General features: G+C 35.9%; 2 protein-coding genes across 3 annotated transcripts in view; one reads left to right on the top strand and one right to left on the bottom strand.

The window, feature by feature from the left end:
* The window catches only part of Blimp-1 (PR domain zinc finger protein 1), a 35,041-nt gene extending 29,431 nt beyond the window's left edge, over positions 1–5,610 (bottom strand). The window contains 1 exon segment of the mRNA XM_029303346.2: positions 4,989–5,610. The gene's annotated coding sequence lies outside the window, so the exon portion shown is untranslated.
* Positions 1–15,742, top strand: part of LOC114931382 (protein FAM76A) — a 98,849-nt gene that overhangs the window by 38,881 nt on the left and 44,226 nt on the right. The window contains exon 7 of one of the 2 annotated variants that reach the window (XM_029303385.1): positions 7,991–8,393. The exons of the other annotated variant lie outside the window; for it this stretch is intronic. The gene's annotated coding sequence lies outside the window, so the exon portion shown is untranslated. Of the gene's footprint in view, positions 1–7,990; positions 8,394–15,742 lie in introns of those variants that run through there. 2 annotated transcript variants of the gene reach the window in all.

The raw sequence follows: 15,742 nt of genomic DNA, 5'->3' as shown, positions 1-15,742 counted from the left end.
TCGATTTATCATTTAATATTATTTTCGCGAAAATAGAATACGAAATAAAATTCAAACGCACATTTGTTAGAGATCGTTTTTTCTTTGTATTAATTATTACTGAACAATTCAATCAATTTAATATGGCACATAATTTTAAATATGACACGTGGAGCTTGTATTATATTATCTAACTATTATATTGAGAGTTATCATTCAATATTTAATAAATTCTTAAAATACAATTTAAAAAGTCTTATAGCGTGCTAAATGTGTTTGATTAAAGTATAATAATAGTTTGAAATTAATTATATTTCAGGAAATTAAATGAATTTTGTCATCGAGATACGACAGAGTACGACAATGATGAGAATTGCATTACGATTGTTAAATAATAACGACACACGCGATAATATCGCGTCGAACGGGACACCCTGTATATAACGCGGCCGACGGTCATCGTTACGGTAGCGCGTAATACTTTACGGTTCGGCGTGTGTATTATCGCGGAATCGCGCAGGACAAGCGCAATTTTTGCATGGAAAATGGCACTACGGTACTTTCAGCCTCGCTGCTCGTCCGCGGCGGACGACGAATCTAGGCTAGGCCTAAGAACGACACGGTCATCGACCACCCTTGATTTTTTTTCTAAAGATGGAGAAAGCCGCGCGGCGCTGTGCACTCCGATTTCCCGTTGATTAGATTATGGCACCGTTGCGAAACGTGGCGCCGCATCGCGCCGGAAGAAACGTATTTCATTATGAAAACCCGCATGAATTAACTGCCCAAAAATAATCGCGAGCAGTTGCGAAACATTTTCTGCGTAAGAACTGAATCTCGTTTGTATAATAATCAGGTAGCCCTCGAAACAAATAAATTTATTTAAATTTATATCCTGATTAAAAAGTGATAGAGATTGCATTATCTCTCTCTTTCTCCGATGTCTTTATTCATCTCCGCTTTGGAGGATCAAATAATGATCGTGGAAATGATATTAATTGATAATATTATTTTTATTGTTGTTTAATTGATCGGCAATATATAAATATGAATAAATAAAATATCGGATCATAATCGAGTAATACGACATTGAAAATATTTCTTGGTCTTTGATCGTTTTGCGGACGCTCAGGGAAATACGGATCTTTTCGATCAGTGCTCCTCGTACGAAAAGTGCAACGACCGTTCCAATAAATCGACCGTCCCCTTCTGTTCTTTCCTTCCTCTCTCTCTCTCTCTCTTTCTCTTTCTTTCTTTCTCTTTTACTCTCTCGCTCGCTCACTCACTCAAACCATCATCTCTCCTTCCCTCTGTCCCATCTCCCACCCCAAAATGATTACATATACGCAAGTTTGCAGTGACCGCGGCTACGAACCGCGGTCTGTGGATACCGTTATGTCACATTAGTAGGCACCTGCAAGCGCCATTATCCTCTCCCACGGCGTGCCATTCTCAAAATCGAAAAGCACTTATCCTGTAACACGCGAGGAAACGGTATCGTAACGGCATCGGCATCTGAAAATATCCTAGCGTGACCTCAGATGTCAGATGGATGTTGGACAGCGTTACTTTACGGATTACGAATTTACTTAGTAAAGTGTATTGAATCCATAGAAAATATTTAAATTCATACAATTTTCGCCAACTTCAATCTTTTATGCGGAAAATAAGTCAATTTATATAGAAGAAAAATTGCAAAAATAAATGACAATTCTTAGCTCTTTAAAGCGTATCTTTTTTCTCTTAAAACTTAATATCTTAATAGTACAAATTTTGATAAACGCTCATGACAAGAAATTTGCTTGGCATTTTCAATGTATATTCAATGTGCTAAGTAACGCTTGATAAGATACATTTAAACCGTAAATATTTAAGTACAAAGAACTTATTTTTTTCTCTCAGTTTCTTTTAAACTTTATAAAATTGTTTGATTTCTCGAAATTGTTTCGTTTTTCTTCTTTATTATAATTTTGCTTCTCTTGATTTGTCGCATGATAGGTTTCGTTCCATATAAACGTATTTCAAGACCAGACTACTTTTATGAAAATTGATAAAAAAGTAGAAGATTGTCATTAACGAGGCTATCAACCGTTATGTCATATTAGGAAATACGTACAACGGTGTTTTCTGTTGCACCTTTCGTTTGAATAACAGACAGTCTTGATCTCTAGTTTATGATTGCGAGTCGGTATATTAAGTTTAAGCATACATTGAGCAGATAAGAACAAACATCAATGTTCGAATATTCGTATTTCTTTGTTGTTAAAAAATATGAGTTATCTTTATTTTGATTAAAATAGAAGAAAAATATATAATTGAAACCTTGGAAAATAAGAAAGACCGAATTAATGATGATTGCAAATTGCAATGATTTTTTGCAAAAGCGAGTTTCATTAAAATTGTGAAAAAATGATATTTATATAGATTTATGTTAAATTATATTATTTGGGGGAGAAAGAGAGATTACACCACGGTAATGTCACGTGTCGATTTTGAGGGAACAATGATGGAAAAAATGCGTGATATTTACGTACGAATTTTCTGTGATATCTATTAATTTATTTTGTGAATTAATCTGAATGCAAATTGAATGCTGACGAACCTTTTGTTCGCATTAGTTACAGTATACTTCTTTCGAATTTTAACAGCGAAAATTCACGTTCGCTCGTATTTATACCCAGCTGTATCCTTGCTTGGCTAATGACTGAGCAGATGTCAAGATACAGTGGCGTGTCGCGAACGGCATCATAAAAATCGGTCGTTTATTCTTTTAGAAAGAAAAGGAAAATATAATCGCCAAATTTTGGCACTTAGACTATGGTTTTATATCAGCGAAAAATTCCACTCAAAATTTATATTTTATTTTTGATACAATAGATCTTACGAGTTTTTAAAGGGTATTTTTTAAGAATTTTTTATATATACGTATATATATTCATATTTTTAATTATTCTATTGTGTGTAGTAAATCTTTCAATAATTTTTCTTATATTTATAGAAACTAATTATTGAGATATATATACTTGATATCAAATATAATCTCAATGCGCTATTTTATATGCTATAAATATAGAAAAATAAAGTTTGTATTTTATATATAAAATATATTTTCACATTCTTTTCTTTATTTTTTTGCATCGTAAATAGAATCAATTTTGAATTTGATCCAAAAATAGATGCAATATAATATCCATATAATATAAAAATATGTAGACTATACATATGTATATTAGCAGTACATTCTGCGAGATATCTCAGTTATGCACGTTATTATTTTTACTAATATTTTTTCTCACACTTTTGACTTGGCCCTGGTACCGTTAGAGACTCTGAACTTCTCGAAAAACGAGTGTGAAGAAACACTTTCTGTATTCGAAGAGCATCTCCTGCGTGATGTAACGCATATATCGAAGGGTTCAAAGTACTCGAGACTGCCTCGTATATATTCATTTTCGTTCCGCGCGATTATGCTCGCCGTTTTATACAACTTACTTTGTCGATGCCGTCTTGATGGACCGTTATATAAAATTGCATAATTGTCAGATGCCGTAGCATTGTTTGCTTATTTTAATATTATCGTAATGTTTTTCGCTTACTCAATACTCGTGTTATTAATTGCGCGTAATCGTACGGAGAATTAAAAAATAATTAAGCTAATATGTGGCTTTTTATCTAATTATCTGAACTTCGATTTGAACTTATTTATTTATAACGATCTGATTCATTTGTAATAGTTTGTCAATAAACATTAATAATGAGTGAGAACAAATTTGCAAGTTAATTCGATGTGTGAGAGAAATATTTTGGTTTTAGTCTTTTAACAATTTTAATGATATTTTTGATCGTTTTTCATTATACTTTATAAATTAGCTTAAATCGTTATATTACAATTATAACAAGACATGGTCTCCTTGCATTTATATTTTATATATTTAAATTTATATAGACTATTTATAGATTTTATAGATATAAATGTATAAAATGACTCAATATATTTGTTTTTTTTATCAAATATTTCTGAACTTATCTTAAATTGTGTAAGACTGTAAAGACATTCAAGATATCGAAGAAAGAAATTAAAATTTGATAGTCGATAATATGACCGTAAAATTAATTAACTCAATATGCATAATTAATTAACTTCTCTATTAGTTTCATACGCAATTTAAAAACATCAATTAATCGTTTAATGAACTGTTACGATATGTATATCTCAAGCTTGTTCACACGATGTTGTGTTACACGATTATAATTAAATTATTTATTATAATCAATTTTAAGAGAATAACAATTTTTTTTTTTTTTTAGAAAATGTTAATAAAATTGTCAGAATGAGATTAATCAAAATCATGGAATCACTGAATAGCATATTCCACTGCTATATGTCTCAGAATTGGATAATTTAAATTCGTTTTTCAGAAGTAAATAGTTCAGTTCTGTTACTTCACAACATGTTAAATCGACAACAAGTAGTTTCTTGTTATTTAATCCTAAAATCTTTGATTGTAAAATAAATATACATGCAAACGAATGCAAATGTATACGCATTTGTATTCCTTATTTGTTTGTTTCCTTTTCCGTTTCCATTGAACATTTGCATTTGATTATATTCATTACATGCGACGAACATATAATAATAACAACTGTCAGATGGTGTAATTATTATCGCAAGTGCGAGTTTTATTATAGTTGCTAATTTAACGAAAAAAAAAAAAAAGATAGAAAGAAGAGCGATAATGAATGACATTGCTGATAATGCAAAGCTGTTATGACGTGTGTGAATGAAAGAGGTAAAACATGCCGATTCAGAGCGAACAATGGTGAAAAACAAATGCATGGTATTCTTATCCATATCACGCACGAACTTTCTTCAATGTACATAGTTCGATTGCCTCGTGAGCGAATCGATCCGAACACGAATCGAACGCTGACAAATGCTACTGTTTGCATTCGTTACTCCGAACTTGAAACAACGAAAAATACATATTATATCACTTGCACAAACTCACCTTTGCGATATGTCTGCCTGGAAGCCTAGATGGATCCTCTCACGACAAACTGTCAAAGCTCACACTTTGTTAAAGTCACTGACAACGTTTATCTGATAATCCATCATCCATATTCGCCAATCGATCGTCTTGTCGTGAGCAGATCTCGCGCGGAAAAAAATGTTCCTATACAAATTCTTGTACACTGAAGTGTCAATACACGAACTGAGATTTAGGATGAGTTTTCGCAGGACGGTATCACAATATCTGACGATATCTCGCGTAGCACTATTCAAAAGAGGAAACTCTGATAAAAATAAATTTGTGGATTGCTTTCGCACCCTTTCGCGCGTGCCGGCCGGTTACGAGGTGGTCGACCACGAGGTGGTCGAACTGGGAGTGCGACTCTCGTAATCGCGTCAGGACCACTTTCCTCTCTCTCTCTCTTTCTCTCTCCCTCTCTCTCCTGATCCGCGCCAACAGCCGACGAGGACCGTCACACGTCCTTGGCATACGATCGTGTGTACACCGTACAGAGTCGCGTGGTTTCAACTGACAAGCACGAAGCGGTTAAAGTGAGTCTAGGTGTCGCCTTGCCCGTGCTTCTTCGCTCTTGCACGTGTGCGTGAACCCACGTATACATGTGTATACGTCGTGGCAAGGGGACCGTCGAGGGGACTAAGGAAGGAAGAGTAGGCAGAGGCAGAACCACGCTGCCGGCCTCTCTAGCAAGCTTGTTTTCCCTCTATGACTCTTTGCGTCGAACACCTTTCGTAATCCTTCATCGATTTGTTCATTCGTTTATCGTTTCCTGCCTTTTTTTCTCTTCGTCCTCTCGCGTACTTTTCCTTCCCGAATCGCGCTTTTTTTCGAGTTTGTTCTCCGTGGCGCTGCTGTGGCAGTTTGTTCCGTTTGTACACGCGGGCATTCCCCATCGTCAGAAGCAACGGTATTCTTCCCCACCCTCGTTTTAGCATGCTCGGCATCAAATTCTTCTCTCCCGTGTGTACGCTATCACCCACCTCCTTCTTTCTTCTCCTCGTCACCCTTTCTCCCGATGGACCCCTCTCTCATCCTTCTTATCATTGCGGCTCCGTGTCTCTCCGATCGTCGATCCTTCTTCTTTCGCGTTCATCGCCGGTTCGCTCTGTTTCATTCCCTGCTCTTGGCATCTCTTCGGCCACCATGTTGTTTCCCTCTCCCGTTGCAAAACCTCGCGTTCCTTTCTCTCTTTTTCCTTACCTTTTATCTTGCCTTTCCTTTTCTCTCTCTCTCTCACTCCTTTCTCCCCTCTTTTATTTTATCTTTTCCCCACTATGTTTCTTTCCGTCTCCCACTCTTTCTTTATCTTATTCTCTTTTCCATACGCATTTTACTCTGTCTGTCCTCGTCATTTTGTTTCCTTTTATCCGTCTTCTACTTTGCGCATTCTCTCTCCTTTTATTTGTTTTTCTTTCTCTCTTTCTTTAATGATTATTACAATAAACATTTAAAAGCATTTTAATGCTAAGAAGCAGAATATGATTTCCAATCTTGGACGAATTTTGTTGTAATTCTGCATTTTATCATAATTTTTTATTTTGTTATTGTGCGTGTATAATGTATCAAAACGAAAAATTATACACAAACAAGGAATTATAGTTTAGAATAGTTTTATGAAAATAAGGAGAGAAAAATAAAATAATGAAATAAATGATAATTAAACCAAAATCAAAAATGATAACATATAATACTATATAAAAGAGTATAAAAAATATAAATACAATAAGAATATACATATATCTGTATCTTTATTCTTCTTTACAAATGATAGTCATTTTTTATTTCTTTTTTATACAATTTTAATTTATGTAATTTTACATTCAGTGTTATATCATTTATTTTCTATATGTTTTATCTTGTTCTTTTCTCTTTATCTCTTAATTCCATATATCATTATTTTTCCCTTTCTTCTACTAATTTTTTTTCTCGCTCTATCATCTCTCCACTCGAACATTTTTCGCTGTCTTTGTCGAAGTCCTTTTTGGAGCGTATACCTGTGCAGATCCCTTTTTCCTCTTTTCTCGTGAATGGTGAATGAACATGTCTTTTATGTTCTGTGGTCACTGACCTCCGAAAACGAGCTAGCTCACGATTATCATCATTATATTCGCATTTTATTCATGAAATCCTACCTTAGCGAATTTACTCCGATATTGCAATGTTGCTGCAATCTTGCCAATCTGCAGTCCGATGTCTCTATAATATTACATCGTACTTTGTAAGATTTCAAGGTTGCCGCAATGTGCTCGAGGATTCTGTATGGGTTTGGTCTTCAGGATCACGATAGAGCCAGCCTGCCATTCATATTTTTTGCGACAACACAAAATCATCAACCTTACCGTGTACGTACGGATATAGAGATACGGCTATGGCTTTATCGGCATCTGGCAAGCTTCGCGCACACAAAATCTCATATCTGGCATTGAAGTCTCCGCAGTCGAGTACGCCTACGTAATTCTTCGCGCGGCTTACAAAACCGACTCTATCCGATTTATAAATCTATACGTCTGTTCTTTGCAACTTACGTAATGCATACGTATGAAGCAGTGAGATCATTGTACTATAACGATGCGGGTCGTTTATTTAGTAAATGACGTAAATCTCATTCTCTAACATAATACATTTCAATTAGTAACCGAATAATTGTGAATTGAACTGGTAATAAATAGTTATTGAATTTTTATTAAATAATTTATCATGTTACAAGATCTAGATTAGAAAGAATTTGGAATAAATGAAGAGGAAAAATGACAATGTCAAATATAAAATTGCAATATTCGACATTTCTCTCACAGATTAATTTTTTAAAACTATAAATAAAGACACACACGAATTAATTTTTATTTACTCTATTTATTATATAATATGAATATTTTTACAAATAATAAGTTTGTGTGCGTTGATTAATATGTTTAAGTATACATTTTTGTAAATTGCCTATATTGTTATATGTCTAAAGAAATTTAATATGCTAATTTAAGGTAATCCGCGGTCATCGAAATTTCGCATCGATCACTATCCAGCGATACTTCGAATGGCAAGAATGAGATGGGTACTTATGGAAGGAGAATGCAATCAGAACAGGAAATCGCGACGGTAACGGAATATCATTGAACGTTATACTCGTGGAAGGAATGTCGTTGCAACGAGGTGTAAGTCCTTGAATTTCTTTGTTTATTCTTCAATTACAAGATTTTTTTACGTTTGATAATTAAACACTGGATTACATTTTTTATTAATATGAACTTGAAGTATGTAAATTCGTTTGAAAAATGAAATTATATATACGCGCGGTTGAAATATATTTTTCCATCATATAGTCATGTTGACTGAATGGGATCGAAGGGTGAATTTAATTAAAATATTATGTTCTATAAAAATGAAGGAGATGCTTATTTCTTTAATAATTGAAGCCTCGAGAATGATAATGCATTTCTCTTGGAAAAAATATTATGGCTATTAATATAACTGGGTTTCTAAAAGTTTCATTTACAACAGAAGAAGAATTGATTAGTTAACTATAACAGATATAGTTGACAAGCGAGGCATTATATATTAGCATCATTTTTAAAAGAAGAACTGATAATTTGACGAAAATATCTCAGTTCAATTTTTTTCTCATTACAATTTAGATCTATATACTTAATCTATAGAAAAATAAAATTTATCCGTTTATAAAACACAAAAGCGCGCTTTTCATTTTTCTTGCGGGGGAGATTGACTTCCTCGCGGAAGAACTACATAAATGGGAACTCAGATACTTATCGTATCCGAATAACGGTGCCGCAAGAGAACTCTCTAACGTCATTATACGGCGAACTTCTATAACGCAAAAAGAATTAGACGGAATGGGATCCTCGTTTGCCGCTGAATGCGAAAACGCTAATAGGTAAGTTCTAAGCAGAAGGTGGAAGCGAGCGATCGCCCGTGCAGTGCTGGGGAGCGGGTAACCGGAACGGAACGGAACGGAACGATCGCAAGTGGTTACTGACCTCTAGAACCAAGCACTCTCTTACGCTTGCACTACTTAGCTAACTTGTCGTTACCGCGTGTGTTGCGTATGGCGCGATCCACGTTGGCGGTCACGTTCAATCGCCACTTTTCATCTATACGCGATCTTACCTTCACCTTGAATCTTGCGATTCCAATCGATTACGATAGGGATTCATCAATTCGCGTAGACTTCTTCAAGTACCTCCATTTATAATTCGGTTGGAATGCTATAATGATAGTATTTTAGTTGCTCAAAACGGAAAAAAGTTGAAATCCTTATATAAGTCATTTATTGAATTTATCGCTGTTTTTGGGGAGAAGGCAGCTTTTGCTGAACACCTCGCGATGAACTTCGGAGCATACAAGTAAGCTCGATGTATAGCTGCCTCGCGGAGCTCGACTTTCGAATGAAACTCAAATTAAAACCATGTTCGCGGAATCGGGAGAAAAATGGCCGATTTCCCTCGTCGATGCTGTTGCGATCGTCCCGTGCTAAGGCAGGCAAGCAGGCAGACAAGCCCGCGAAGAGGCGCAAAGTAAGACATGACCGGCGGAGATGGTCGGCGCGGCGCGCGTCTCGGGTTCGTTAACCCTTTTGAAAATACTCTCCTTGCAACACGTCGTTACGTGCTGCACGCGCCGCGTGCGATTCCTTAGCTCTCCGGGATGCACTAGTTTACTTCGCGCATCACCGCCACACCGTCGCTTCTCTCTGGTCCTCTTCCTGGGTGCGCGCTACGGAGGCGGATTCTTTCTTGCGCGTAGGACGCGTGAGATACTTCGACGCGCGTTTCGGCCGGCTCGTACGACTCATTAGAAATTACCACTTCACCTACATCGAGGCGCATAGAGGAGAGGAATCTCGCTCTCTCGCGAGATTGCGTCTCGCTTTTAGATCGACGCGGAAGAGCGATTACGGTCGCGGTCGCGCGCGGCCATCATTCTCGAAGGCGATCTCTCCTCGGTGCTGCTTCCCGATTCAATGTATTCTTCAAAGAATGCCCTTCGTGCGAACATGAGTCTTTAACCCTTTAGAAGACATGCAACAATTTCTTCATTTAAGATGCAATCCCGTGGTAATTGAATATAACGCGTATTTATTAGGAAAAGTTATTACGTATTATAATACAATAATTAATTATATATAAGTAAAGAAAAATATAAAAAAAAAAATACGTCATGATTTTTCCGACAACCTATAATTATATATTAAAATAATTAAAAAATATAAAATTATATAAATTATATATTAAAATGATTTGATCAATTAAATGTATTACGAATTTAGTAACTTGATGACAAGCCTTTGCGTTCTAATGGCGCGTAAAGTTTAGCTTATCCAAAGAGGATGATTCGAGATCAAGTCTCGTCGTAGCGGAACACTTTAGAGTAGATGCAGCAGCTACCGTTGTCGGAGAGATGACTAGCGCGATCTTGCTCCCATCGAGATGCTGACTTGCATCATATATTTACAGGGATATGCATAACGGAGTGATATACGAATTGTCGTCTGATCGTTATCTTAATTCAACACAGGCCTCCGAAAATTTAAATATGGGCGAAACTGTACGAAAAAAAAAAAAAAAAAAAATCACAAAAATGTCGTTTAAGTAAAATTATTCTGAGTTTGATTTTTAGGTCTTGAAAACACATACATATTTTTCATATATTATTATTAAACACTATTAATAGCCAACTTGGTTTTGAATACTGGACATAGTAATTTATGGAACGCACTCATTCTGAAATATTTAATCTAGTCAGTTATATTCAGATTTTTGTTTAAAGTTGCTATTTTAGGCACTACATTATTGATTCATAGCCACGTCTGAGAATATTCGATGGAAAATATCTCTGTTCATAGTTTGTTATAATAAATATGATGAAATGCAAGAATAATAACATCAATTAATCTTTTATAATAATAGGAAATGAGAGCTTTTCTTACTGAAATGGAAATCACAGCAGCATTTTTGATAGTTAATATTAAATATATATCAACAAAAGCAGCTTAGGGCGAGGGAAATAAACTGCAATTCAAATTAAAAACTAAAACCACTATTCCGTTAATTTTTGTCTTCAAGGATTGATTCACTAGAGAATTATCTCTTAATATCAATTAGTTAATACATTTTTAGTCTATGTTGAAAACAATATCCGTACTCTTTTGCGATTCCTTTACAAAAAAAAACATCCGTATTAGAAATCTATCTTTTGTGCGACTAGTCCCGTAATCTTTTGAGAGGACGATTCGCACTTTTGATGCCACATTCGTTATACGATCCATAGATATTGACAGTCGAAGGGTCCCGTTTTCCCGAAAGCCGATACCCAGCCGCGGATCCATCTGCGATCCTTTCCTCCGTTCGGTCCCAAGTTTGTTCGGCCGTGGAGAAGACAGAAGAACGGAAGGTGGGCCCTGAAATTCGAGCGGTACGTTCCTGACGGTCTCAACGTCTGACTAGCCTAGCCGGCAGAGTACAGTTACTTTGACGGGGGCCTAATCAACGGTGGCGGTCGATATGAGAGGGAATGTCTCAAGGGCTTGAAAGATCGGGAGCCAATGGGGCACCGGGAGATAGGACGCAATCGGGAATACCATAAGTTGCTACATGTACGCGCCATAAGTAACGCCGAACAAATCTCGGTGAACGCTCCGAGTTCTCGCTGATTCCGTCGTGCGAGGATGAGAGCGGAGCCCGTTCGTTCGCTTCGAGACTGCTCACAAGTGAAGTGGCACACAATGCGTAAGAGTATTTTCAGGGGTCGACGACCGCTCTGCTTCCTCGAGGTTGCCACCGTCCCTTCTTCTTCTCTCTTTTTCTTTCTCCTTGATATTTCTCCCCCTCTATAACCAATCCGCCGCGTCATCGGCGAATCGTTCTTGTGCGAAAGACAACCAATGCACGATGCGCAAAGTTGCCCTTTAAATGTCTGTTTCTTGGATTTTTTCTCACGAATTTTATGGATTTCTTCGTTTTTTTTTATTCAGACACTTCGAACTCTGTGTAAGTGAAATATATATATAAATGTATTTCTCGTTTTTTCGCTTTTCAAAAGGGGGTTGAGTTTGAAATATGGAAATACATTTTCTTTTAATATATACAAGATATACAAAGTTTATTGAAAAGTATTTTAATATCCGAAAATGTGTAGAAGAGAGAAATTAATCTACAACATTTTGTAGATTAAATATTTTACCAATAAACGATGCGCGAAGTTGCCCTTTAAATGTCTGTTTCTTGGATTTTTTCTCACGAATTTTATGGATTTCTTCGTTTTTTTTTATTCAGACACTTCGAACTCTGTGTAAGTGAAATATAGATATAAATGTATTTCTCGTTTTTTCGCTTTTCAAAAGGGGGTTGAGTTTGAAATATGGAAATACATTTTCTTTTAATACATACAAGATATACAAAGTTTATTGAAAAGTATTTTAATATCCGAAAATGTGTAGAAGAGAGAAATTAATCTACAACATTTTGTAGATTAAATATTTTACCAATAAACGATGCGCGAAGTTGCCCTTTAAATGTATTTCTCGTTTTTTTGCTTTTCGAAACGGGGTTGAGTTTGAAATATGAAAATACATTTTTTTTTAATACATACAAGATATGCAAACTTTATTTTAATATCCGAAAAATGTGTAGAAAATCTGTAGAAAAGATAGTTTGGAAAATATTTTAATGAAAACATATGTAGTATAAGTGTAATAGCAGACGATATTTTAATTTGTAGTCCGCATTGATAAAATATATAATTAATTTGAAACAATATTTTATTATCTGAAAATATTTTGGAAATAGTTTATATTTAACATAGGTTTTAAACTAAAAATAATGCTTATTTCAATGTAAATATAGGTAGACATTTTTAAACAATAAACAGTCTTTAAGAATAGTTTTTCAGTTTACATAAATTTACGGCAAATTTCAAGTTTACATAATGAGATAGTTGTTAAATTTGGATATTATCTCTTCGAATGAGGAGAATATAATAAGGAAATTTGAAGTTACAACATTTTGTGACAATGATTTAATATATCGTCTGTGTTAATCCGTCGCGGTACAACTTCTTTTCAAGTTTCGCGGTTGATTTATGTCGGAATGATTCGCCGGTCCAAGAAAAGGAACGAATAAAAGATAGCATCAAGATATATCGCGAAAAGATTACAGTTAAAAAAATAATTCCTTTCGCCCTTTTTGGCAATCGCGTTTTACACGTCATTGCCACGCGCGTGTGCAATTTGGTCAAACGGCATTTCATTTTACCATTACACGCGAGGTACAAAGTATATTGCATACGATGCGTAACACATATCTAATTTTTCTTTACTTTTTAGAAAATAAACTCGTAAATCGCTTTAGTTATACTGGCAATTTGCATTGCTCCACGTCATGCGCGACCTCGTTCGATAAACTATGCGATTCTCGCGCGAGCTTTTCGTCAAGAATTTAGCAAGGTAAAAGTTACGCTTTTGGAAGGCTCGATTGTATTATTTTTCGGATGGATTTTTATATCTTTGATTTTTATGCCTTTATTGTTTTTTGTGCTGCTATTTAATGTATACATATATATATATGGCGAGCATTTGTAAATTGTTATGCATTAAGATTTAAAATATGCATATAAGCGTACATACATATTTAAAGAAAATTTGACATTTATTAATTTAATATGAGAGTATATAAGCCGCATATGACGAAAATATGATGTTTATTTCTAAAAAAATTGACACCGAGCAATTATTCATTTCTATCGCGTTATATGATGTTTCTCTCACATTTTTGTATCATCAGACGGCATAAATAAGTAAGACAATTATATTTGACGTGTGTCGTGCGAACGGCAGCGGTAGATCTCGATGTACATACAAGCGACGGTACCGATTACGCTTTGAAAAGGAAATTCTCGTAACACATTCGTTTTTATCGCCATCTAGTCTCGGATATGAATCTCGGGTGAGGTGAGGTTTCTGGGCATACCTTTACGGAAAGTCGGCGAAGTATACTGCTCCGTATAGGAGGCATTGACCCCGTTGGTGTTTCGTCGCGAGTCCGCGACGTTAATACGTATTCCGCTACGGACACACATATATGTATGGTGCTCTACACATAGTATAATACACGAGTGAACGTAAGCAAAATTCTAACGGTGTCGTCCTAATGGTGACTGACGTGTATTACCGTTGACCCGCCTTGCGTAATCGTCCGTTTCGATATTCCGGTTGACGCGAATTTTATTCTTCCTTCGAGAGATACGACGACATATACGAGGCTCTTTTTATGTAACGTCGTGTGATGAAAAATAATTAATATTTATATATTTTTCGATTAATATATTTTATCGATGAACGTATCACACAATTGATATTTATGTTTTGCTGCAATCTTTTAGTAGAGCTTATGGATTTCGAATGTTTCTTTTCTTTTGTATGAGACGCTTTAAATCGTGAAAATCGCTGCTAGAAGGCATTTTCTCCTATTAATTAAATGTGAAAGCACGAACGCGTTCTTGCGGGGTTGTGGACAAAGTTAATCCGCGATAGCGCTTTCGACGATTGCGAATTGTCCGCTGAAATATCGAAAATGCTTCTGATTAAATTTATTTATTGTAACACATGACAGAAATCTAAAAATTCTGGCCCGTAAAATTGTTGCCTCTGACAGGTGTGCGCGTACAATAATGAAATAAAATTTTTTCTTTTGGGGATTATTCGCAATCGTGTGCAATTCAATACAAAATACAAAAATCTTACGATTATCATTGCAATCATCGCTGTAGCCGAGAGGTCTTTCCCAACCATAAATCATCATCGTCACATGCGTAGTTCGCATGTACGTGACCTAGAAATGCGCGTGCAATGTGCTTTGCAACAGCTCTAAACCGCGGCAGGGTCACACACATCCGAGAGAGGAGTCCGCGTTCGCCGGGAGTTTGCATTGTCTTCCCTGAAGAGTCGCTCGCAGACTCGGATAAACACGCTGGCGATGCACTATAGCGCGAAGTGGCCGGCCACTTGATCGCGGTGCATGTGCATTCTCGCTGGCCTTCTATACGCTCGTTCGCCACCGCGAGCAGATTTAGTTGGGAACACGAGGGAGACCTAGTTCGAAGGTAGAACGCCGTCGCAACGGCACTAGGTCACGCATCGCAGTTCCTGAACAGCTTGGCCATGCGCGCGCGATGGTGCATGAGCGTGCATGTGCAGCACGCGACACGCATACCCGAGCATCCGCGATTATTCTCTTCGTCTATCGCATAGAACCTTCTCTCGACAGGCATTTCTCATGGCATATGTGTACTTTGATTATTCAAGGCTTCATCGTGCGGGCACGGGCTGTAGAATTTTCCTAAAGAAGCGATTTCATCCCTTCAGCTCTGTAGAAGGGAAGATAAGATTGATTGCACTTCTTCAGAAAAATGTCTTCTCTAGATTCTTTTGCTCGATATTATGAGGATTTTTTCCCATTTTATTATTATATCGTGTACGTAGTTTTGAAAATTTTTATTGATATTTATTATGTATTATAAATAACTCTTACATATTATTAGTTTAACTGAATCTTATTATATCGTTATGTAGGTTATATTTTATTCAGTCATTGAAAATAGCAATTGGATCGAATAATTTAATACGAGAGGAAATTCATTAAATATATAAAATTATATATAGGTATAGTTAAAATATGACGAAAAAAATAGAATCGATTCTTTGGGCTAAATATAAATAGAAGAAA

The sequence above is a fragment of the Nylanderia fulva genome, unplaced genomic scaffold (assembly GCF_048542155.1).
Source record: "Nylanderia fulva isolate GAGA-0341 unplaced genomic scaffold, ASM4854215v1 Scaffold23, whole genome shotgun sequence".
In the NCBI taxonomy this organism is placed as follows: Eukaryota; Metazoa; Arthropoda; class Insecta; order Hymenoptera; family Formicidae; genus Nylanderia; species Nylanderia fulva.
This window is presented reverse-complemented; position numbering and strand designations above follow the sequence as displayed.